The following is a 24,777-nucleotide window of genomic DNA, read 5'->3' as shown; positions in this document are numbered from 1 at the left end:
CGCCGTTAAAATGGAGCTCCACAGGAAACACGCCATCTACACTGTGTTTGTACCAAGAGAGAGTCTGGACTAAGTCTTCGAACCTGAAGTAAGTTAAGCGACGCGACAAACATATAAAAATTAATATCGTGTGCACACAATATTTGAGTCTAACGTTATGTTGCTTGACGAGCTGTTTTAGCACTTGTCATATAGAGCTGGCTTTCCATGAAAACGTTTAATGTTTACGTTAAAAAAAAAATGTATTTTTGCTCGTTTTGCTGCAAAGTCTTATTAACCATCTGACAGTTACGTGTATTTAGTTAGAAGCCGTAGGCGCAGTAATCCTTACACTTTGTATTGTGTTTTCTGATATTACAGTTGCCATTACATTAAAAGGAACATTGTTTTATAAACCAAATTGTAAACATGGATCCCCGTTTAAAAGCGGCTTTGCTTTTTCAAGGTATGTTGCATCCGATTTCATGCGCAGTGAGTTTGTTGATTTTTACTACATATTTTCGATAATCTTTATAACAAATTCTTTTAATAATTTCACCAACATGACAAGTAGATAGTAATAAGCATTTTTTTTAATAAACATCGTTTGTTGATCTCTGTGGTTTGTCTCAGGTTTTCAGTTTACTTTAGAGGCTTTTAATATTTTACTTAGACCTTTTTCATGTGCATGCTATCAGTATGGAATAAATTGCTTAAATATAATTTCATTCAGTTGATTTATACTAGTATATTTTTGCTTACAGACAAAATTATACGGCGGTGCACACTACCATGCCGGGACAAGGTACATTGTCACCCGGACTTGGCTTCCTCCCTACAACTGTGAGCCACTTCAATCCCTTCCTGTAAGTACAAATTTTCCTGGGTGATTATTATTTAGAACTAGTGTAAGAGTACTTCATGTAAAATATTGATCTCCATTTCAGAATGATGCAGAGAGGAAGGACATTATTGTGTTCCCACTATGGACTCCTGGGCATTTTTAGCTTTGTGTATGTAGGAGCACATCAATACCATACAATACACTTAACCGAATAAAGCCCAAAAGTCTGAGGATGTTAGGATTTTAAGATTTTATTGTAATTGTGTCAGTTACATCTTGGTACAGCTTTAATTTACGCATTTTAAGCCATGGGCAACTACTGTGAATCATTGACTGACTGTTATTGCAATGGCATTGCTTAACACCTTGAGTAACTGTCTCTTAGGTGATGAAGCCAGGTATAAAAGAAATGTTCTTTCTCGACTCATGATGTGCTAAGAAAAGGACATGATTTGGTGGCCACCAATATGTGTCACTCTTCGAGGTCAATTTTCTGTTTATGTTAGTGTGCAGGAACCTGTTCAGTGTTCCAGGTTAAGTACATTTTAGATCACGTTCTGATCTATTTTGTGTTCAGCATGTCTTCAGTTTATTCAGTGAATTCACATGCTTACTTGACAGACCTGTACTGTGGAGTACAGCCTTTTGATTAAAAGGTGATACATCAGATGTTAAATCAGATATTTAAATAATAGTATTAAAACACTAGAAGATGAGTTCTGACAGTAAGAATTGGTTTATCCGATATAGTTACCAAATTATGTCATTAAATTGTCGTTATAATTGGGCAGTGCAGTTCAGTCTGAATAAATGTGTCCAGCTAAATGCTGTAAATGTTAAAATATGATGGAAACAGAAATTACAGAACTTCTGTAGAGGTTGATCAAGACTAAGCATATGAATGTACTTTCGGTCAGTCCATGCCAAATCAACCAGGGGCTCCATGGGCATCATTCCTGGTTTTGATGAAAACTTGGTATTTAAAATTTGATCCTTATAGAGAACACTGGAAATTCCCCAAGTTTTATTGAAAAATTCTGATGCAGTCCAAAGTTATGGCCCTTTCAAATTTGGGTGCCACGCCCCTTTTTTGCACTCACGAATCACGCATGTAATTTGTAAGGGTTTTCAAGAGACCATATGTTCGCTTCTAAGCATGCTAGAGAGCTGAAAATTGCTCTCCTGGTATACTTTTCCCTGCTCTTTCAGAATCTGGCATAAAATTAAGCTCACGGGAAGCACTTCAAAGGCTATGGACTTGCAAACATCAGTTTTTGGTTCACTTTGGACTGCATCTGAATTTTTCAATAAAACTTGGGGAATTTTCAGTGTTCTCATATAAGGATCAAAATACCAAGTTTTCATCAAAATCAGGAATGATGCGCATGGAACTTTTCTGGACATTGGTTGATTTGGCACGGACTGACCCTTTCACATTTTGCTAATTGTGTACAGGCTGTGTTTTTAAGCCTGTTTATAAAGAGCATGCTGCTGCAGCATTAACAGTTAACAGTTGTTAACAATTAATACTTTATTTGTACTAGCAGTAAAGGTGGACCTTCATTAACGACGTCACTTCCTTGTTTAGGGCCTCGTTAGCATTCAACGGATTTGTTCGTTAGTTAGAATGAGTAATGGCAGCAGAAGAGCTTGCAGTAAATATTTCTGCCTTAGCAGATGACATGGAAATTAATCGGGTATCAGCAGTAGATGCGTTTGATAGGTCGTTTGTGTTGTCACAGAGGGTAGAGGAACTTACAATCTTAACTGGACTTGATACGAGAAGGGTGCAAACTAATGTAGCTCAGGCGTTACATCAAGTCACGCAGTTGGTTACACGCAGATTGGGGAGACATGCCATCGAGATACCTGTGGTGGCCATTGAGGGCACAAGGAAGTGACGTCGTTAATGAAGGTCCACCTTGATGAGCGGTCTGACAGTTGGGAATTGCAAATTGAGTTTTCTCCCGAACATGCAATGCAATTCCCGGGGACGCCATTGCCATTTGAATAAAGAGGCAACAAGCCCATGGTAATACGAAATGCAATTCAGTGATTTGTTATTCTATTTGTTATTCAAAATATTTTTAATGAATTAAGGATTTCATAAGCACTTTGCACATTGAAATGCCGATTGCAGAATGTATTTTCAAATTACATGCACAGATTAAATATTGAAATGACAAATGCGTGCTCTGATTGAATATTGAATTGACAATTGCCAAATGAATTTCCATTTTGAGTAAAGAGGCAAAAAGCCATGGCAAAACGAAATGCAATTCAGTGAATTGTCATTCTATTTTTTATTCAAAACATTATGAAATTAAATTAAGGATTGCATAAGCACTTTGCACATTGAATTGCCGATTGCAAAATATATTTTCAAATTACATGCACAGATTAAATATTGAAATGAGAAATGCATGCTCTGATTGAATATTGAATTGACAATTGCAAAATGAATTGCCATTTGAATTTTTGTGCTTATAATCTTCCATACTTGTTCAGTCCAAGAGCCGTACGTTTGTATTTGGTTAACGTTTGCTCCCTTAACTGTAATCCTTTATTATGTTTATGATTTAAGTTCTGCATTTTAAGTATGTTTAAATACCTTATTTATGAAGGATGGCATAACATTGCGTTCTTAGTGCAGTCAGCCCATGCTAAGTCGGCTGCAGAGCTATTGTGCTAACTCATTTAAATATTGTTTAAAATATAAAAGGCTGTTAATTTATCATTCCGGAACGAGATAATTGCTGTTATTTGGCGGTGGTGTGATGTTTACCGGGAGTTCAATTGGTTGTTGCAGAACCACACGTATATCCCCACGAAAGCAAGTTGCTCTTGTTAATAAAGGCTGGTGGAACGACGGACTGTATGCATTCTGACCGATGCACACTCAGGGCTCATAACGCCATAAGCAAGCAACATTAATAGGCGGCACCTCCTTCTTCACAAGTCCCTCTAATGATTAAAATGCATCAGCAGCTGCAAAGCTATTCACAATCGGACGTGCCATCATCACCCACCTTCACACACAGACTGGGGAGCCCCTTTCAGTCCAGGCAGGAGACCAACACTGAGTCCCGATAAGTGCCAGGCGATGCACGCTCCGGTTAGTACTGAGTTCTCCCCCTTCCTTAGGCCACTTAAAAAAAAAAATTGGTTCTCGTCCCCTCCCGACCCGCCGAAATGCCTCCGACCCGAATTTTTTTTAAAATTTTTATTTCGTAAAAATCGCATGGAAAACGCCCAAGAATGACGAAATTTGAATTTCCCGTGCATTCCACATCGACGATTGTCGATTCGGAACCACTCGGGAACCCTCGGCGCAGATGCCGTTTTCCAGCCATTTTGTTTACACTTACTTTGAGTGGGGAAATTCTCGGATGTTTTCAAGAGGGTCCAGCTGCAGAAGACCTGTAGAGTGGAACTCCACAGGAATATGTCAGCTCCACAGGAAACACGTGATCTTTAAGAACGTAAAGTGGGGCTAATCTTTACGCCGTTAAAATGGAGCTCCACAGGAAACACGCCATCTACACTGTGTTTGTACCAAGAGAGAGTCTGGACTAAGTCTTCGAACCTGAAGTAAGTTAAGCGACGCGACAAACATATAAAAATAATATCGTGTGCACACAATATTTGAGTCTAACGTTATGTTGCTTGACGAGCTGTTTTAGCACTTGTCATATAGAGCTGGCTTTCCATGAAAACGTTTAATGTTTACTTTAAAAAAAAATGTATTTTTGCTCGTTTTGCTGCAAAGTCTTATTAACCATCTGACAGTTACGTGTATTTAGTTAGAAGCCGTAGGCGCAGTAATCCTTACACTTTGTATTGTGTTTTCTGATATTACAGTTGCCATTACATTAAAAGGAACATTGTTTTATAAACCAAATTGTAAACATGGATCCCCGTTTAAAAGCGGCTATGCTTTTTCAAGGTATGTTGCATCCGATTTCATGCGCAGTGAGTTTGTTGATTTTTACTACATATTTTCGATAATCTTTATAACAAATTCTTTTAATAATTTCACCAACATGACAAGTAGATAGTAATAAGCATTGTTTTTAATAAACATCGTTTGTTGATCTCTGTGGTTTGTCTCAGGTTTTCAGTTTACTTTAGAGGCTTTTAATATGTTACTTAGACATTTTTCATGTGCATGCTATCAGTATGGAATAAATTGCTTAAATATAATTTCATTCAGTTGATTTATACTAGTATATTTTTGCTTACAGACAAAATTATACGGCGGTGCACACTACCATGCCGGACAAGGTACATTGTCACCCGGACTTGGCTTCCTCCCTACAACTGTGAGCACTTCAATCCTTCCTGTAAGTACAAATTTTCCTGGGTGATTATTATTTAGAACTAGTGTAAAGAGTACTTCATGTAAAATATTGATCTCCATTTCAGAATGATGCAGAGAGGAAGGACATTATTGTGTTCCCACTATGGACTCCTGGGCATTTTAGCTTTGTGTATGTAGGAGAACATCAATACCATACAATACACTTAACCGAATAAAGCCCAAAAGTCTGAGGATGTTAGGATTTTAAGATTTTATTGTAATTGTGTCAGTTACATCTTGGTACAGCTTTAATTTACGCATTTTAAGCCATGGGCAACTACTGTGAATCATTGACTGACTGATATTGCAATGGCATTGCTTAACACTTGAGTAACTGTCTCTTAGGTGATTGAAGCCAGGTATAAAAGAAATGTTCTTTCTCGACTCATGATGTGCTAAGAAAAGGACATGATTTGGTGGCCACCAATATGTGGTCACTCTTGAGGTCAATTTTCTGATTATGTTAGTGTGCAGGGAACCTGTTCAGTGTTCCAGGTTAAGTACATTTTAGATCACGTTCTGATCTATTTTGTGTTCAGCATGTCTTCAGTTTATTCAGTGAATTCACATGCTTACTTGACAGACCTGTACTGTGGAGTACAGCCTTTTGATTAAAAGGTGATACATCAGATGTTAAATCAGATATTTAAATAATAGTATAAAACACCTAGAAGATGAGTTCTGACAGTAGAATTGGTTTATCCGATATAGTTACCAAATTATGTCATTAAATTGTCGTTATAATTGGGCAGTGCAGTTCAGTCTGAATAAATGTTGTCAGCTAAATGCTGTAAATGTTAAAATATGATGAAACAGAAATTACAGAACTTCTGTAGAGGTTGATCAAGACTAAGCATATGAATGTACTTTCGGGTCAGTCCATGCCAAATCAACCAGGGGCTCCTATGGGCATCATTCCTGGTTTTGATGAAAACTTGGTATTTAAATTTGATCCTTATAGAGAACACTGGAAATTCCCCAAGTTTTATTGAAAAATTCTGATGCAGTCCAAAGTTATGGCCCTTTCAAATTGGGTGCCACGCCCTTTTTTGCACTCACGAATCACGCATGTAATTTGTAAGGGGTTTTCAAGAAGACCATATGTTCGCTTCTAAGCATGCTAGAGAGCTGAAATTGCTCTCCTGGTATACTTTTCTCTGCTCTTTCAGAATCTGGCATTAAAATTAAGCTCACGGGAAGCACTTCAAAGCTAAGGACTTGCAAACATCAGTTTTTTGGTTCACTTTGGACTGCATCTGAATTTTTCAATAAAACTTGGGGAATTTCAGTGTTCTCTATAAGGATCAAAATACCAAGTTTTCATCAAAATCAGGAATGATGCGCATGGAACTTTTCTGGACATTGGTTGATTTGGCACGGACTGACCCTTTCACATTTTGCTAATTGTGTACAGGCTGTGTTTTTAAGCCAGTTTATAAAGAGCATGCTGCTGCAGCATTAACAGTTAACAGTTGTTAAACAATTAATACTTTATTTGTACTAGCAGTAAAGGTGGACCTTCATTAACGACGTCACTTCCTTGTTTAGGGCCTCGTTAGCATTCAACGGATTTGTTCGTTAGTTAGAATGAGTAATGGCAGCAGAAGAGCTTGCAGTAATATTTCTGCCTTAGCAGATGACATGGGAAATTAATCGGGGTATCAGCAGTAGATGCGTTTGATAGGTCGTTTGTGTTGTCACAGAGGGTAGAGGAACTTACAATCTTAACTGGACTTGATACGAGGAAGGGTGCAAACTAATGTAGCTCAGGCGTTACATCAAGTCACGCAGTTGGTTACAGCCAGATTGGGGAGACATGCCATCGAGATACCTGTGGAGGCCATTGAGGGCACAAGGAAGTGACGTCGTTAATGAAGGTCCACCTTGATGAGCGGTCTGACAGTTGGGAATTGCAATTGAGTTTTCTCCCGAACATGCAATGCAATTCCCGGGGACGCCATTGCCATTTGAATAAAGAGGCAACAAGCCCATGGTAATACGAAAATGCAATTCAGTGATTTGTTCTTCTATTTGTTATTCAAAATATTTTTAAATGAATTAAGGATTTCATAAGCACTTTGCACATTGAAATGCCGATTGCGAATGCATATTTTCAAATTACATGCACAGATTAAATATTGAAATGACAAATGCGTGCTCTGATTGAATATTGAATTGACAATTGCCAAATGAATTTCCATTTGAGTAAAGAGGCAAAAAGCCCATGGCAAACGAAATGCAATTCAGTGAATTGTCATTCTATTTTTTATTCAAAACATTATGAAATTAATTAAGGATTGCATAAGCACTATGCACATTGAATTGCCGATTGCAAAATATATTTTCAAATTACATGCACAGATTAAATATTGAAATGAGATAATGCATGCTCTGATTGAATATGAATTGACACTTGCAAAATGAATTGCCATTTGAATTTTTGTGCTTATAATCTTCCATACTTGTTCAGTCCAAGAGCCGTACGTTTGTATTGGTTAACGTTTGCTCCCTTAACTGTAATCCTTTATATGTTTATGATTTAAGTTCTGCATTTTAAGTATGTTTAAATACCTTATTTATGAAGGGATGGCATAACATTGCGTCTTAGTGCAGTCAGCCCATGCTAAGTCGGCTGCAGAGCTATTGTGCTAACTCATTTAAATATTGTTTAAATATAAAAGGCTGTTAATTTATCATTACGAACGAGATAATTGCTGTTATTTGGCGGTGTGTGATGTTTACCGGAGAGTTCAATTTGGTTGTTGCAGAACCACACGTATATCCCCACGAAAGCAAGTTGCTCTTGTTAATAAAGGCTGGTGGAACGACGGACTGATGCATTCTGACCGATGCACACTCATGGCTCATAACGCCATAAGCAAGCAACATTAATAGGCGGCACCTCCTTCTTCACAAGTCCCTCTAATGATTTAAAATGCATCAGCAGCTGCAAAGCTATTCACAATCGGACGTGCCATCATCACCCACCATCACACACAGACTGGGGAGCCCCTTTCAGTCCAGGCAGGAGACCAACACTGAGTCCCGATAAGTGCCAGGCGATGCACGCTCCGGTTAGTACTGAGTTCTCCCCCCTTCCTTTAGGCCACTTAAAAAAAAAATGGTTCTCGTCCCCTCCCGACCCGCCGAAATGCCTCCGACCCGAATATTTTTTAAATTTTTATTTCGAAAAATCGCATGGAAAACGCCCAAGAATGACGAAATTTGAATTTCCCGTGCATTCCACAACGACGATTGTCGATATCTGGAACCACTCGGGAACCCTCGGCGCAGATGCCGTTTTCCAGCCATTTTGTATACACTACTTTGAGTGGTGAGAATTCTCGGATGTTTCAAGAGGGTCCATCTGCAGAGACTGTAGAGTGGAACTCCACAGGAAATAATGTCAGCTCCACAGGAAACCACGTGATCTTTAAGAACGTAAAGTGGTGGCTAATCTTTACGCCGTTAAAATGGAGCTCCACAGGAAAACACGCCATCTACACTGTGTTTGTACCAAGAGAGAGTCTGGACTAAGTCTTCGAACCTGAAGTAAGTTTAAGCGACGCGACAAACATATAAAAATAATATCGTGTGCACACAATATTTGAGTCTAACGTTATGTTGCTTGACGAGCTGTTTTAGCACTTGTCATAAAGAGCTGGCTTCCATGAAAACGTTTAATGTTTACTTTAAAAAAAAAATGTATTTTTGCTCGTTTTGCTGCAAAGTCTTATTAACCATCTGACAGTTACGTGTATTTAGTTAGAAAGCCGTAGGCGCAGTAATCCTTACACTTGTATTGTGTTTTCTGATATTACAGTTGCCATTACATTAAAAGGAACATTGTTTTAAAACCAAATTGTAAACATGGATCCCCGTTTAAAAGCGGCTTAGCTTTTTCAAGGTATGTTGCATACGATTTCATGCGCAGTGAGTTTGTTGATTTTTACTACATAATTTCGATAATCTTTATAACAAATTCTTTTAATAATTTCACCAACATGACAAGTAGATAGTAATAAGCAATGTTTATAATAAACATCGTTTTTGATCTCTGTGGTTTGTCTCAGGGTTTTCAGTTTACTTTAGAGGCTTTTAATATTTTACTTAGACCTTTTTCATATGCATGCTATCAGTATGGAATAAATTGCTTAAATATAATTTCATTCAGTTGATTTAATACTAGTATATTTTAGGCTTACAGACAAAATTATACGGCGGTGCACACTACCATTGCCGGGACAAGGTACATTGTCACCCGGACCTTGGCTTCCTCCCTACAACTGTGAGCCACTTCAATCCCTTCCTGTAAGTACAATTTTCCTGGGTGAATATTATTTAGAACTAGTGTAAGTTACTTCATGTAAAATATTGATCTCCATTTCAGAATGATGCAGAGAGGAAGGACATTATTGTGTTCCCACTATGGACTCTCCTGGGCATTTTTAGCTTTGTGTATTTAGGAGCACATCAATACCATACAATACACTTAACCGAATAAAAGCCAAAAGTCTGAGGATGTTAGGATTTTAAGATTTATTGTAATTGTGTCAGTTACATCTTGGTACAGCTTTAATTACGCATTTAAGCCCATGGGCAACTACTGTGAATCATTGACTGACTGTTATTGCAATGGCATTGCTTAACACCTTGAGTAACTGTCACTTATGTGATGAAGCCAGGTATAAAGAAAGTTCTTTCTCGACTCATGATTGTGCTAAGAAAAGGACATGATTTGGTGGCCACCAATATGTGTCACTCTTGAGGTCATTTTCTGTTTATGTTAGTGTGGCAGGAACCTGTTCAGTGATCAGGTTAAGTACATTTTAGATCACGTTCTGATCTATTTATGTGTTCAGCAAGTCTTCCAGTTTATTCAGTGAATTCACATGCTTACTTGACAGACCTGTTACTGTGGAGTACAGCCTTTTGATTAAAAGGTGATACAATCAGAAGTTAAATCAGATATTTAAATAATAGTATTAAAACACCTAGAAGATGATTTCTGACAGTAGAATTGGTTTATCAGATATAGTTACCAAATTATGTCATTAAATTGTCGTTATAATTGGGCAGTGCAGTTCAGTCTGAATAAATGTGTCAGCTAAATGCTGTAAATGTTAAAATATGATGAAACAGAAAATTACAGAACTTCTGTAGAGGTTGATCAAGACTAAGCATATGAATGTACTTTGGGTCAGTCCATGCCAAATCAACCAGGGCTCCATGTGCATCATTCCTGGTTTTGATGAAAACTTGGTATTTAAAATTTGATCCTTAGAAGTAAACCAACGTTCCCCAAGTTTTATTGAAAAATTCTGATGCAGTCCAAAGTTATGGCCCTTTCAAATTTGGGTGCCACGCCCCTTTTTTGCACTCACGAATCACGCATGTAATTTGTAAGGGTTTTCAAGAGACCATATGTTCGCTTCTAAGCATGCTAGAGAGCTGAAAATTGCTCTCCTGGTATACTTTTCCCTGCTCTTTCAGAATCTGGCATTAAAATTAAGCTCACGGGAAGCACTTCAAAGCTATGGACTTGCAAACATCAGTTTTTGGTTCACTTTGGACTGCATCTGAATTTTTCAATAAAACTTGGGGAATTTTCAGTGTTCTCTATAAGGATCAAAATACCAAGTTTTCATCAAAATCAGGAATGATGCGCATGGAACTTTTCTGGACATTGGTTGATTTGGCACGGACTGACCCTTTCACATTTTGCTAATTGTGTACAGGCTGTGTTTTTAAGCCTGTTTATAAAGAGCATGCTGCTGCAGCATTAACAGTTAACAGTTGTTAACAATTAATACTTTATTTGTACTAGCAGTAAAGGTGGACCTTCATTAACGACGTCACTTCCTTGTTTAGGGCCTCGTTAGCATTCAACGGATTTGTTCGTTTAGTTAGAATGAGTAATGGCAGCAGAAGAGCTTGCAGTAAATATTTCTGCCTTAGCAGATGACATGGAAATTAATCGGGTATCAGCAGTAGATGCGTTTGATAGGTCGTTTGTGTTGTCACAGAGGGTAGAGGAACTTACAATCTTAACTGGACTTGATACGAGAAGGGTGCAAACTAATGTAGCTCAGGCGTTACATCAAGTCACGCAGTTGGTTACACGCAGATTGGGGAGACATGCCATCGAGATACCTGTGGTGGCCATTGAGGGCACAAGGAAGTGACGTCGTTAATGAAGGTCCACCTTGATGAGCGGTCTGACAGTTGGGAATTGCAAATTGAGTTTTCTCCCGAACATGCAATGCAATTCCCGGGGACGCCATTGCCATTTGAATAAAGAGGCAACAAGCCCATGGTAATACGAAATGCAATTCAGTGATTTGTTATTCTATTTGTTATTCAAAATATTTTTAAATGAATTAAGGATTTCATAAGCACTTTGCACATTGAAATGCCGATTGCAGAATGTATTTTCAAATTACATGCACAGATTAAATATTGAAATGACAAATGCGTGCTCTGATTGAATATTGAATTGACAATTGCCAAATGAATTTCCATTTGAGTAAAGAGGCAAAAAGCCCATGGCAAAACGAAATGCAATTCAGTGAATTGTCATTCTATTTTTTATTCAAAACATTATGAAATTAATTAAGGATTGCATAAGCACTTTGCACATTGAATTGCCGATTGCAAAATATATTTTCAAATTACATGCACAGATTAAATATTGAAATGAGAAATGCATGCTCTGATTGAATATTGAATTGACAATTGCAAAATGAATTGCCATTTGAATTTTTGTGCTTATAATCTTCCATACTTGTTCAGTCCAAGAGCCGTACGTTTGTATTTGGTTAACGTTTGCTCCCTTAACTGTAATCCTTTATTATGTTTATGATTTAAGTTCTGCATTTTAAGTATGTTTAAATACCTTATTTATGAAGGATGGCATAACATTGCGTTCTTAGTGCAGTCAGCCCATGCTAAGTCGGCTGCAGAGCTATTGTGCTAACTCATTTAAATATTGTTTAAATATAAAAGGCTGTTAATTTATCATTCCGGAACGAGATAATTGCTGTTATTTGGCGGTGTGTGATGTTTACCGGGAGTTCAATTTGGTTGTTGCAGAACCACACGTATATCCCCACGAAAGCAAGTTGCTCTTGTTAATAAAGGCTGGTGGAACGACGGACTGATGCATCCTGACCGATGCACACTCAGGGCTCATAACGCCATAAGCAAGCAACATTAATAGGCGGCACCTCCTTCTTCACAAGTCCCTCTAATGATTAAAATGCATCAGCAGCTGCAAAGCTATTCACAATCGGACGTGCCATCATCACCCACCTTCACACACAGACTGGGGAGCCCCTTTCAGTCCAGGCAGGAGACCAACACTGAGTCCCGATAAGTGCCAGGCGATGCACGCTCCGGTTAGTACTGAGTTCTCCCCCTTCCTTTAGGCCACTTAAAAAAAAAAATTGGTTCTCGTCCCCTCCCGACCCGCCGAAATGCCTCCGACCCGAATTTTTTTTAAATTTTTATTTCGTAAAAATCGCATGGAAAACGCCCAAGAATGACGAAATTTGAATTTCCCGTGCATTCCACATCGACGATTGTCGATTCGGAACCACTCGGGAACCCTCGGCGCAGATGCCGTTTTCCAGCCATTTTGTTTACACTTACTTTGAGTGGGGAAATTCTCGGATGTTTTCAAGAGGGTCCAGCTGCAGAAGACTGTAGAGTGGAACTCCACAGGAAATATGTCAGCTCCACAGGAAACACGTGATCTTTAAGAACGTAAAGTGGGGCTAATCTTTACGCCGTAAAATGGAGCTCCACAGGAAACACGCCATCTACACTGTGTTTGTACCAAGAGAGAGTCTGGACTAAGTCTTCGAACCTGAAGTAAGTTAAGCGACGCGACAAACATATAAAAATAATATCGTGTGCACACAATATTTGAGTCTAACGTTATGTTGCTTGACGAGCTGTTTTAGCACTTGTCATATAGAGCTGGCTTTCCATGAAAACGTTTAATGTTTACGTTAAAAAAAAAATGTATTTTTGCTCGTTTTGCTGCAAAGTCTTATTAACCATCTGACAGTTACGTGTATTTAGTTAGAAGCCGTAGGCGCAGTAATCCTTACACTTTGTATTGTGTTTTCTGATATTACAGTTGCCATTACATTAAAAGGAACATTGTTTTATAAACCAAATTGTAAACATGGATCCCCGTTTAAAAGCGGCTTTGCTTTTTCAAGGTATGTTGCATCCGATTTCATGCGCAGTGAGTTTGTTGATTTTTACTACATATTTTCGATAATCTTTATAACAAATTCTTTTAATAATTTCACCAACATGACAAGTAGATAGTAATAAGCATTGTTTTTAATAAACATCGTTTGTTGATCTCTGTGGTTTGTCTCAGGTTTTCAGTTTACTTTAGAGGCTTTTAATATTTTACTTAGACCTTTTTCATATGCATGCTATCAGTATGGAATAAATTGCTTAAATATAATTTCATTCAGTTGATTTATACTAGTATATTTTTGCTTACAGACAAAATTATACGGCGGTGCACACTACCATGCCGGGACAAGGTACATTGTCACCCGGACTTGGCTTCCTCCCTACAACTGTGAGCCACTTCAATCCCTTCCTGTAAGTACAAATTTTCCTGGGTGATTATTATTTAGAACTAGTGTAAGAGTACTTCATGTAAAATATTGATCTCCATTTCAGAATGATGCAGAGAGGAAGGACATTATTGTGTTCCCACTATGGACTCCTGGGCATTTTTAGCTTTGTGTATGTAGGAGCACATCAATACCATACAATACACTTAACCGAATAAAAGCCCAAAAGTCTGAGGATGTTAGGATTTTAAGATTTTATTGTAATTGTGTCAGTTACATCTTGGTACAGCTTTAATTTACGCATTTTAAGCCATGGGCAACTACTGTGAATCATTGACTGACTGTTATTGCAATGGCATTGCTTAACACCTTGAGTAACTGTCTCTTAGGTGATGAAGCCAGGTATAAAAGAAATGTTCTTTCTCGACTCATGATGTGCTAAGAAAAGGACATGATTTGGTGGCCACCAATATGTGTCACTCTTGAGGTCAATTTTCTGTTTATGTTAGTGTGCAGGAACCTGTTCAGTGTTCCAGGTTAAGTACATTTTAGATCACGTTCTGATCTATTTTGTGTTCAGCATGTCTTCAGTTTATTCAGTGAATTCACATGCTTACTTGACAGACCTGTACTGTGGAGTACAGCCTTTTGATTAAAAGGTGATACATCAGATGTTAAATCAGATATTTAAATAATAGTATTAAAACACCTAGAAGATGAGTTCTGACAGTAGAATTGGTTTATCCGATATAGTTACCAAATTATGTCATTAAATTGTCGTTATAATTGGGCAGTGCAGTTCAGTCTGAATAAATGTGTCAGCTAAATGCTGTAAATGTTAAAATATGATGAAACAGAAATTACAGAACTTCTGTAGAGGTTGATCAAGACTAAGCATATGAATGTACTTTCGGGTCAGTCCATGCCAAATCAACCAGGGGCTCCATGGGCATCATTCCTGGTTTTGATGAAAACTTGGTATTTAAAATTTGATCCTTATAGAGAACACTGGAAATTCCCCAAGTTTTATTGAAAAATTCTGATGCAGTCCAAAGTTATGGCCCTTTCAAATTTGGGTGCCACGCCCCTTTTTTGCACTCACGAATCACGCATGTAATTTGTAAGGGTTTTCAAGAGACCATATGTTCGCTTCTAAGCATGCTAGAGAGCTGAAAATTGCTCTCCTGGTATACTTTTCCCTGCTCTTTCAGAATCTGGCATTAAAATTAAGCTCACGGGAAGCACTTCAAAGCTATGGACTTGCAAACATCAGTTTTTGGTTCACTTTGGACTGCATCTGAATTTTTCAATAAAACTTGGGGAATTTTCAGTGTTCTCTATAAGGATCAAAATACCAAGTTTTCATCAAAATCAGGAATGATGCGCATGGAACTTTTCTGGACATTGGTTGATTTGGCACGGACTGACCCTTTCACATTTTGCTAATTGTGTACAGGCTGTGTTTTTAAGCCTGTTTATAAAGAGCATGCTGCTGCAGCATTAACAGTTAACAGTTGTTAACAATTAATACTTTATTTGTACTAGCAGTAAAGGTGGACCTTCATTAACGACGTCACTTCCTTGTTTAGGGCCTCGTTAGCATTCAACGGATTTGTTCGTTTAGTTAGAATGAGTAATGGCAGCAGAAGAGCTTGCAGTAAATATTTCTGCCTTAGCAGATGACATGGAAATTAATCGGGTATCAGCAGTAGATGCGTTTGATAGGTCGTTTGTGTTGTCACAGAGGGTAGAGGAACTTACAATCTTAACTGGACTTGATACGAGAAGGGTGCAAACTAATGTAGCTCAGGCGTTACATCAAGTCACGCAGTTGGTTACACGCAGATTGGGGAGACATGCCATCGAGATACCTGTGGTGGCCATTGAGGGCACAAGGAAGTGACGTCGTTAATGAAGGTCCACCTTGATGAGCGGTCTGACAGTTGGGAATTGCAAATTGAGTTTTCTCCCGAACATGCAATGCAATTCCCGGGGACGCCATTGCCATTTGAATAAAGAGGCAACAAGCCCATGGTAATACGAAATGCAATTCAGTGATTTGTTATTCTATTTGTTATTCAAAATATTTTTAAATGAATTAAGGATTTCATAAGCACTTTGCACATTGAAATGCCGATTGCAGAATGTATTTTCAAATTACATGCACAGATTAAATATTGAAATGACAAATGCGTGCTCTGATTGAATATTGAATTGACAATTGCCAAATGAATTTCCATTTGAGTAAAGAGGCAAAAAGCCCATGGCAAAACGAAATGCAATTCAGTGAATTGTCATTCTATTTTTTATTCAAAACATTATGAAATTAATTAAGGATTGCATAAGCACTTTGCACATTGAATTGCCGATTGCAAAATATATTTTCAAATTACATGCACAGATTAAATATTGAAATGAGAAATGCATGCTCTGATTGAATATTGAATTGACAATTGCAAAATGAATTGCCATTTGAATTTTTGTGCTTATAATCTTCCATACTTGTTCAGTCCAAGAGCCGTACGTTTGTATTTGGTTAACGTTTGCTCCCTTAACTGTAATCCTTTATTATGTTTATGATTTAAGTTCTGCATTTTAAGTATGTTTAAATACCTTATTTATGAAGGATGGCATAACATTGCGTTCTTAGTGCAGTCAGCCCATGCTAAGTCGGCTGCAGAGCTATTGTGCTAACTCATTTAAATATTGTTTAAATATAAAAGGCTGTTAATTTATCATTCCGGAACGAGATAATTGCTGTTATTTGGCGGTGTGTGATGTTTACCGGGAGTTCAATTTGGTTGTTGCAGAACCACACGTATATCCCCACGAAAGCAAGTTGCTCTTGTTAATAAAGGCTGGTGGAACGACGGACTGATGCATCCTGACCGATGCACACTCAGGGCTCATAACGCCATAAGCAAGCAACATTAATAGGCGGCACCTCCTTCTTCACAAGTCCCTCTAATGATTAAAATGCATCAGCAGCTGCAAAGCTATTCACAATCGGACGTGCCATCATCACCCACCTTCACACACAGACTGGGGAGCCCCTTTCAGTCCAGGCAGGAGACCAACACTGAGTCCCGATAAGTGCCAGGCGATGCACGCTCCGGTTAGTACTGAGTTCTCCCCCTTCCTTTAGGCCACTTAAAAAAAAAAATTGGTTCTCGTCCCCTCCCGACCCGCCGAAATGCCTCCGACCCGAATTTTTTTTAAATTTTTATTTCGTAAAAATCGCATGGAAAACGCCCAAGAATGACGAAATTTGAATTTCCCGTGCATTCCACATCGACGATTGTCGATTCGGAACCACTCGGGAACCCTCGGCGCAGATGCCGTTTTCCAGCCATTTTGTTTACACTTACTTTGAGTGGGGAAATTCTCGGATGTTTTCAAGAGGGTCCAGCTGCAGAAGACTGTAGAGTGGAACTCCACAGGAAATATGTCAGCTCCACAGGAAACACGTGATCTTTAAGAACGTAAAGTGGGGCTAATCTTTACGCCGTAAAATGGAGCTCCACAGGAAACACGCCATCTACACTGTGTTTGTACCAAGAGAGAGTCTGGACTAAGTCTTCGAACCTGAAGTAAGTTAAGCGACGCGACAAACATATAAAAATAATATCGTGTGCACACAATATTTGAGTCTAACGTTATGTTGCTTGACGAGCTGTTTTAGCACTTGTCATATAGAGCTGGCTTTCCATGAAAACGTTTAATGTTTACGTTAAAAAAAAAATGTATTTTTGCTCGTTTTGCTGCAAAGTCTTATTAACCATCTGACAGTTACGTGTATTTAGTTAGAAGCCGTAGGCGCAGTAATCCTTACACTTTGTATTGTGTTTTCTGATATTACAGTTGCCATTACATTAAAAGGAACATTGTTTTATAAACCAAATTGTAAACATGGATCCCCGTTTAAAAGCGGCTTTGCTTTTTCAAGGTATGTTGCATCCGATTTCATGCGCAGTGAGTTTGTTGATTTTTACTACATATTTTCGATAATCTTTATAACAAATTCTTTTAATAATTTCACCAACATGACAAGTAGATAGTAATAAGCATTGTTTTTAATAAACATCGTTTGTTGATCTCTGTGGTTTGTCTCAGGTTTTCAGTTTACTTTAGAGGCTTTTAATATTTTACTTAGACCTTTTTCATATGCATGCTATCAGTATGGAATAAATTGCTTAAATATAATTTCATTCAGTTGATTTATACTAGTATATTTTTGCTTACAGACAAAATTATACGGCGGTGCACACTACCATGCCGGGACAAGGTACATTGTCACCCGGACTTGGCTTCCTCCCTACAACTGTGAGCCACTTCAATCCCTTCCTGTAAGTACAAATTTTCCTGGGTGATTATTATTTAGAACTAGTGTAAGAGTACTTCATGTAAAATATTGATCTCCATTTCAGAATGATGCAGAGAGGAAGGACATTATTGTGTTCCCACTATGGACTCCTGGGCATTTTTAGCTTTGTGTATGTAGGAGCACATCAATACCATACAATACACTTAACCGAATAAAAGCCCAAAAGTCTGAGGATGTTAGGATTTTAAGATTTTATTGTAATTGTGTCAGTTACATCTTGGTACAGCTTTAATTTACGCATTTTAAGCCATGGGCAACTACTGTGAATCATTGACTGACTGTTATTGCAATGGCATTGCTTAACACCTTGAGTAACTGTCTCTTAGGTGATGAAGCCAGGTATAAAAGAAATGTTCTTTCTCGACTCATGATGTGCTAAGAAAAGGACATGATTTGGTGGCCACCAATATGTGTCACTCTTGAGGTCAATTTTCTGTTTATGTTAGTGTGCAGGAACCTGTTCAGTGTTCCAGGTTAAGTACATTTTAGATCACGTTCTGATCTATTTTGTGTTCAGCATGTCTTCAGTTTATTCAGTGAATTCACATGCTTACTTGACAGACCTGTACTGTGGAGTACAGCCTTTTGATTAAAAGGTGATACATCAGATGTTAAATCAGATATTTAAATAATAGTATTAAAACACCTAGAAGATGAGTTCTGACAGTAGAATTGGTTTATCCGATATAGTTACCAAATTATGTCATTAAATTGTCGTTATAATTGGGCAGTGCAGTTCAGTCTGAATAAATGTGTCAGCTAAATGCTGTAAATGTTAAAATATGATGAAACAGAAATTACAGAACTTCTGTAGAGGTTGATCAAGACTAAGCATATGAATGTACTTTCGGGTCAGTCCATGCCAAATCAACCAGGGGCTCCATGGGCATCATTCCTGGTTTTGATGAAAACTTGGTATTTAAAATTTGATCCTTATAGAGAACACTGGAAATTCCCCAAGTTTTATTGAAAAATTCTGATGCAGTCCAAAGTTATGGCCCTTTCAAATTTGGGTGCCACGCCCCTTTTTTGCACTCACGAATCACGCATGTAATTTGTAAGGGTTTTCAAGAGACCATATGTTCGCTTCTAAGCATGCTAGAGAGCTGAAAATTGCTCTCCTGGTATACTTTTCCCTGCTCTTTCAGAATCTGGCATTAAAATTAAGCTCACGGGAAGCACTTCAAAGCTATGGACTTGCAAACATCAGTTTTTGGTTCACTTTGGACTGCATCTGAATTTTTCAATAAAACTTGGGGAATTTTCAGTGTTCTCTATAAGGATCAAAATACCAAGTTTTCATCAAAATCAGGAATGATGCGCATGGAACTTTTCTGGACATTGGTTGATTTGGCACGGACTGACCCTTTCACATTTTGCTAATTGTGTACAGGCTGTGTTTTTAAGCCTGTTTATAAAGAGCATGCTGCTGCAGCATTAACAGTTAACAGTTGTTAACAATTAATACTTTATTTGTACTAGCAGTAAAGGTGGACCTTCATTAACGACGTCACTTCCTTGTTTAGGGCCTCGTTAGCATTCAACGGATTTGTTCGTTTAGTTAGAATGAGTAATGGCAGCAGAAGAGCTTGCAGTAAATATTTCTGCCTTAGCAGATGACATGGAAATTAATCGGGTATCAGCAGTAGATGCGTTTGATAGGTCGTTTGTGTTGTCACAGAGGGTAGAGGAACTTACAATCTTAACTGGACTTGATACGAGAAGGGTGCAAACTAATGTAGCTCAGGCGTTACATCAAGTCACGCAGTTGGTTACACGCAGATTGGGGAGACATGCCATCGAGATACCTGTGGTGGCCATTGAGGGCACAAGGAAGTGACGTCGTTAATGAAGGTCCACCTTGATGAGCGGTCTGACAGTTGGGAATTGCAAATTGAGTTTTCTCCCGAACATGCAATGCAATTCCCGGGGACGCCATTGCCATTTGAATAAAGAGGCAACAAGCCCATGGTAATACGAAATGCAATTCAGTGATTTGTTATTCTATTTGTTATTCAAAATATTTTTAAATGAATTAAGGATTTCATAAGCACTTTGCACATTGAAATGCCGATTGCAGAATGTATTTTCAAATTACATGCACAGATTAAATATTGAAATGACAAATGCGTGCTCTGATTGAATATTGAATTGACAATTGCCAAATGAATTTCCATTTGAGTAAAGAGGCAAAAAGCCCATGGCAAAACGAAATGCAATTCAGTGAATTGTCATTCTATTTTTTATTCAAAACATTATGAAATTAATTAAGGATTGCATAAGCACTTTGCACATTGAATTGCCGATTGCAAAATATATTTTCAAATTACATGCACAGATTAAATATTGAAATGAGAAATGCATGCTCTGATTGAATATTGAATTGACAATTGCAAAATGAATTGCCATTTGAATTTTTGTGCTTATAATCTTCCATACTTGTTCAGTCCAAGAGCCGTACGTTTGTATTTGGTTAACGTTTGCTCCCTTAACTGTAATCCTTTATTATGTTTATGATTTAAGTTCTGCATTTTAAGTATGTTTAAATACCTTATTTATGAAGGATGGCATAACATTGCGTTCTTAGTGCAGTCAGCCCATGCTAAGTCGGCTGCAGAGCTATTGTGCTAACTCATTTAAATATTGTTTAAATATAAAAGGCTGTTAATTTATCATTCCGGAACGAGATAATTGCTGTTATTTGGCGGTGTGTGATGTTTACCGGGAGTTCAATTTGGTTGTTGCAGAACCACACGTATATCCCCACGAAAGCAAGTTGCTCTTGTTAATAAAGGCTGGTGGAACGACGGACTGATGCATTCTGACCGATGCACACTCAGGGCTCATAACGCCATAAGCAAGCAACATTAATAGGCGGCACCTCCTTCTTCACAAGTCCCTCTAATGATTAAAATGCATCAGCAGCTGCAAAGCTATTCACAATCGGACGTGCCATCATCACCCACCTTCACACACAGACTGGGGAGCCCCTTTCAGTCCAGGCAGGAGACCAACACTGAGTCCCGATAAGTGCCAGGCGATGCACGCTCCGGTTAGTACTGAGTTCTCCCCCTTCCTTTAGGCCACTTAAAAAAAAAAATTGGTTCTCGTCCCCTCCCGACCCGCCGAAATGCCTCCGACCCGAATTTTTTTTAAATTTTTATTTCGTAAAAATCGCATGGAAAACGCCCAAGAATGACGAAATTTGAATTTCCCGTGCATTCCACATCGACGATTGTCGATTCGGAACCACTCGGGAACCCTCGGCGCAGATGCCGTTTTCCAGCCATTTTGTTTACACTTACTTTGAGTGGGGAAATTCTCGGATGTTTTCAAGAGGGTCCAGCTGCAGAAGACTGTAGAGTGGAACTCCACAGGAAATATGTCAGCTCCACAGGAAACACGTGATCTTTAAGAACGTAAAGTGGGGCTAATCTTTACGCCGTAAAATGGAGCTCCACAGGAAACACGCCATCTACACTGTGTTTGTACCAAGAGAGAGTCTGGACTAAGTCTTCGAACCTGAAGTAAGTTAAGCGACGCGACAAACATATAAAAATAATATCGTGTGCACACAATATTTGAGTCTAACGTTATGTTGCTTGACGAGCTGTTTTAGCACTTGTCATATAGAGCTGGCTTTCCATGAAAACGTTTAATGTTTACTTTAAAAAAAAATGTATTTTTGCTCGTTTTGCTGCAAAGTCTTATTAACCATCTGACAGTTACGTGTATTTAGTTAGAAGCCGTAGGCGCAGTAATCCTTACACTTTGTATTGTGTTTTCTGATATTACAGTTGCCATTACATTAAAAGGAACATTGTTTTATAAACCAAATTGTAAACATGGATCCCCGTTTAAAAGCGGCTTTGCTTTTTCAAGGTATGTTGCATCCGATTTCATGCGCAGTGAGTTTGTTGATTTTTACTACATATTTTCGATAATCTTTATAACAAATTCTTTTAATAATTTCACCAACATGACAAGTAGATAGTAATAAGCATTGTTTTTAATAAACATCGTTTGTTGATCTCTGTGGTTTGTCTCAGGTTTTCAGTTTACTTTAGAGGCTTTTAATATTTTACTTAGACCTTTTTCATATGCATGCTATCAGTATGGAATAAATTGCTTAAATATAATTTCATTCAGTTGATTTATACTAGTATATTTTTGCTTACAGACAAAATTATACGGCGGTGCACACTACCATGCCGGGACAAGGTACATTGTCACCCGGACTTGGCTTCCTCCCTACAACTGTGAGCCACTTCAATCCCTTCCTGTAAGTACAAATTTTCCTGGGTGATTATTATTTAGAACTAGTGTAAGAGTACTTCATGTAAAATATTGATCTCCATTTCAGAATGATGCAGAGAGGAAGGACATTATTGTGTTCCCACTATGGACTCCTGGGCATTTTTAGCTTTGTGTATGTAGGAGCACATCAATACCATACAATACACTTAACCGAATAAAAGCCCAAAAGTCTGAGGATGTTAGGATTTTAAGATTTTATTGTAATTGTGTCAGTTACATCTTGGTACAGCTTTAATTTACGCATTTTAAGCCATGGGCAACTACTGTGAATCATTGACTGACTGTTATTGCAATGGCATTGCTTAACACCTTGAGTAACTGTCTCTTAGGTGATGAAGCCAGGTATAAAAGAAATGTTCTTTCTCGACTCATGATGTGCTAAGAAAAGGACATGATTTGGTGGCCACCAATATGTGTCACTCTTGAGGTCAATTTTCTGTTTATGTTAGTGTGCAGGAACCTGTTCAGTGTTCCAGGTTAAGTACATTTTAGATCACGTTCTGATCTATTTTGTGTTCAGCATGTCTTCAGTTTATTCAGTGAATTCACATGCTTACTTGACAGACCTGTACTGTGGAGTACAGCCTTTTGATTAAAAGGTGATACATCAGATGTTAAATCAGATATTTAAATAATAGTATTAAAACACCTAGAAGATGAGTTCTGACAGTAGAATTGGTTTATCCGATATAGTTACCAAATTATGTCATTAAATTGTCGTTATAATTGGGCAGTGCAGTTCAGTCTGAATAAATGTGTCAGCTAAATGCTGTAAATGTTAAAATATGATGAAACAGAAATTACAGAACTTCTGTAGAGGTTGATCAAGACTAAGCATATGAATGTACTTTCGGGTCAGTCCATGCCAAATCAACCAGGGGCTCCATGGGCATCATTCCTGGTTTTGATGAAAACTTGGTATTTAAAATTTGATCCTTATAGAGAACACTGGAAATTCCCCAAGTTTTATTGAAAAATTCTGATGCAGTCCAAAGTTATGGCCCTTTCAAATTTGGGTGCCACGCCCCTTTTTTGCACTCACGAATCACGCATGTAATTTGTAAGGGTTTTCAAGAGACCATATGTTCGCTTCTAAGCATGCTAGAGAGCTGAAAATTGCTCTCCTGGTATACTTTTCCCTGCTCTTTCAGAATCTGGCATTAAAATTAAGCTCACGGGAAGCACTTCAAAGCTATGGACTTGCAAACATCAGTTTTTGGTTCACTTTGGACTGCATCTGAATTTTTCAATAAAACTTGGGGAATTTTCAGTGTTCTCTATAAGGATCAAAATACCAAGTTTTCATCAAAATCAGGAATGATGCGCATGGAACTTTTCTGGACATTGGTTGATTTGGCACGGACTGACCCTTTCACATTTTGCTAATTGTGTACAGGCTGTGTTTTTAAGCCTGTTTATAAAGAGCATGCTGCTGCAGCATTAACAGTTAACAGTTGTTAACAATTAATACTTTATTTGTACTAGCAGTAAAGGTGGACCTTCATTAACGACGTCACTTCCTTGTTTAGGGCCTCGTTAGCATTCAACGGATTTGTTCGTTTAGTTAGAATGAGTAATGGCAGCAGAAGAGCTTGCAGTAAATATTTCTGCCTTAGCAGATGACATGGAAATTAATCGGGTATCAGCAGTAGATGCGTTTGATAGGTCGTTTGTGTTGTCACAGAGGGTAGAGGAACTTACAATCTTAACTGGACTTGATACGAGAAGGGTGCAAACTAATGTAGCTCAGGCGTTACATCAAGTCACGCAGTTGGTTACACGCAGATTGGGGAGACATGCCATCGAGATACCTGTGGTGGCCATTGAGGGCACAAGGAAGTGACGTCGTTAATGAAGGTCCACCTTGATGAGCGGTCTGACAGTTGGGAATTGCAAATTGAGTTTTCTCCCGAACATGCAATGCAATTCCCGGGGACGCCATTGCCATTTGAATAAAGAGGCAACAAGCCCATGGTAATACGAAATGCAATTCAGTGATTTGTTATTCTATTTGTTATTCAAAATATTTTTAAATGAATTAAGGATTTCATAAGCACTTTGCACATTGAAATGCCGATTGCAGAATGTATTTTCAAATTACATGCACAGATTAAATATTGAAATGACAAATGCGTGCTCTGATTGAATATTGAATTGACAATTGCCAAATGAATTTCCATTTGAGTAAAGAGGCAAAAAGCCCATGGCAAAACGAAATGCAATTCAGTGAATTGTCATTCTATTTTTTATTCAAAACATTATGAAATTAATTAAGGATTGCATAAGCACT

At 38.1% G+C, this 24,777-nt stretch overlaps 2 long non-coding RNA genes across 4 annotated transcripts; both read left to right on the top strand.

The window, feature by feature from the left end:
* The first annotated feature begins 256 nt into the window (after window positions 1-256).
* LOC125729959 (uncharacterized) lies at window positions 257-19,423 on the top strand. Of its 3 annotated transcripts, none has more exons than XR_007390341.1 (3): window positions 257-445; window positions 13,710-13,811; window positions 13,893-15,102. It is a non-coding gene; the product is annotated as an uncharacterized LOC125729959 (long non-coding RNA). The 3 variants fall into 3 exon arrangements; XR_007390340.1 differs by lacking the exons at window positions 257-445; window positions 13,893-15,102 and adding exons at window positions 13,077-13,411; window positions 18,214-19,423; XR_007390339.1 differs by lacking the exon at window positions 257-445 and adding an exon at window positions 13,077-13,411.
* A 2,440-nt stretch (window positions 19,424-21,863) lies between these two features.
* Window positions 21,864-23,743, top strand: LOC125729960 (uncharacterized). Its single transcript, XR_007390342.1, has 3 exons — window positions 21,864-22,052; window positions 22,351-22,452; window positions 22,534-23,743. It is a non-coding gene; the product is annotated as an uncharacterized LOC125729960 (long non-coding RNA).
* Window positions 23,744-24,777: the final 1,034 nt, after the last annotated feature.

Source organism: Brienomyrus brachyistius, unplaced genomic scaffold (genome assembly GCF_023856365.1).
Source record: "Brienomyrus brachyistius isolate T26 unplaced genomic scaffold, BBRACH_0.4 scaffold953, whole genome shotgun sequence".
NCBI lineage: Eukaryota > Metazoa > Chordata > Actinopteri > Osteoglossiformes > Mormyridae > Brienomyrus > Brienomyrus brachyistius.
Note: the sequence above shows the minus strand (reverse complement) of the source record. Positions and strands in the feature narration are given on the sequence as shown.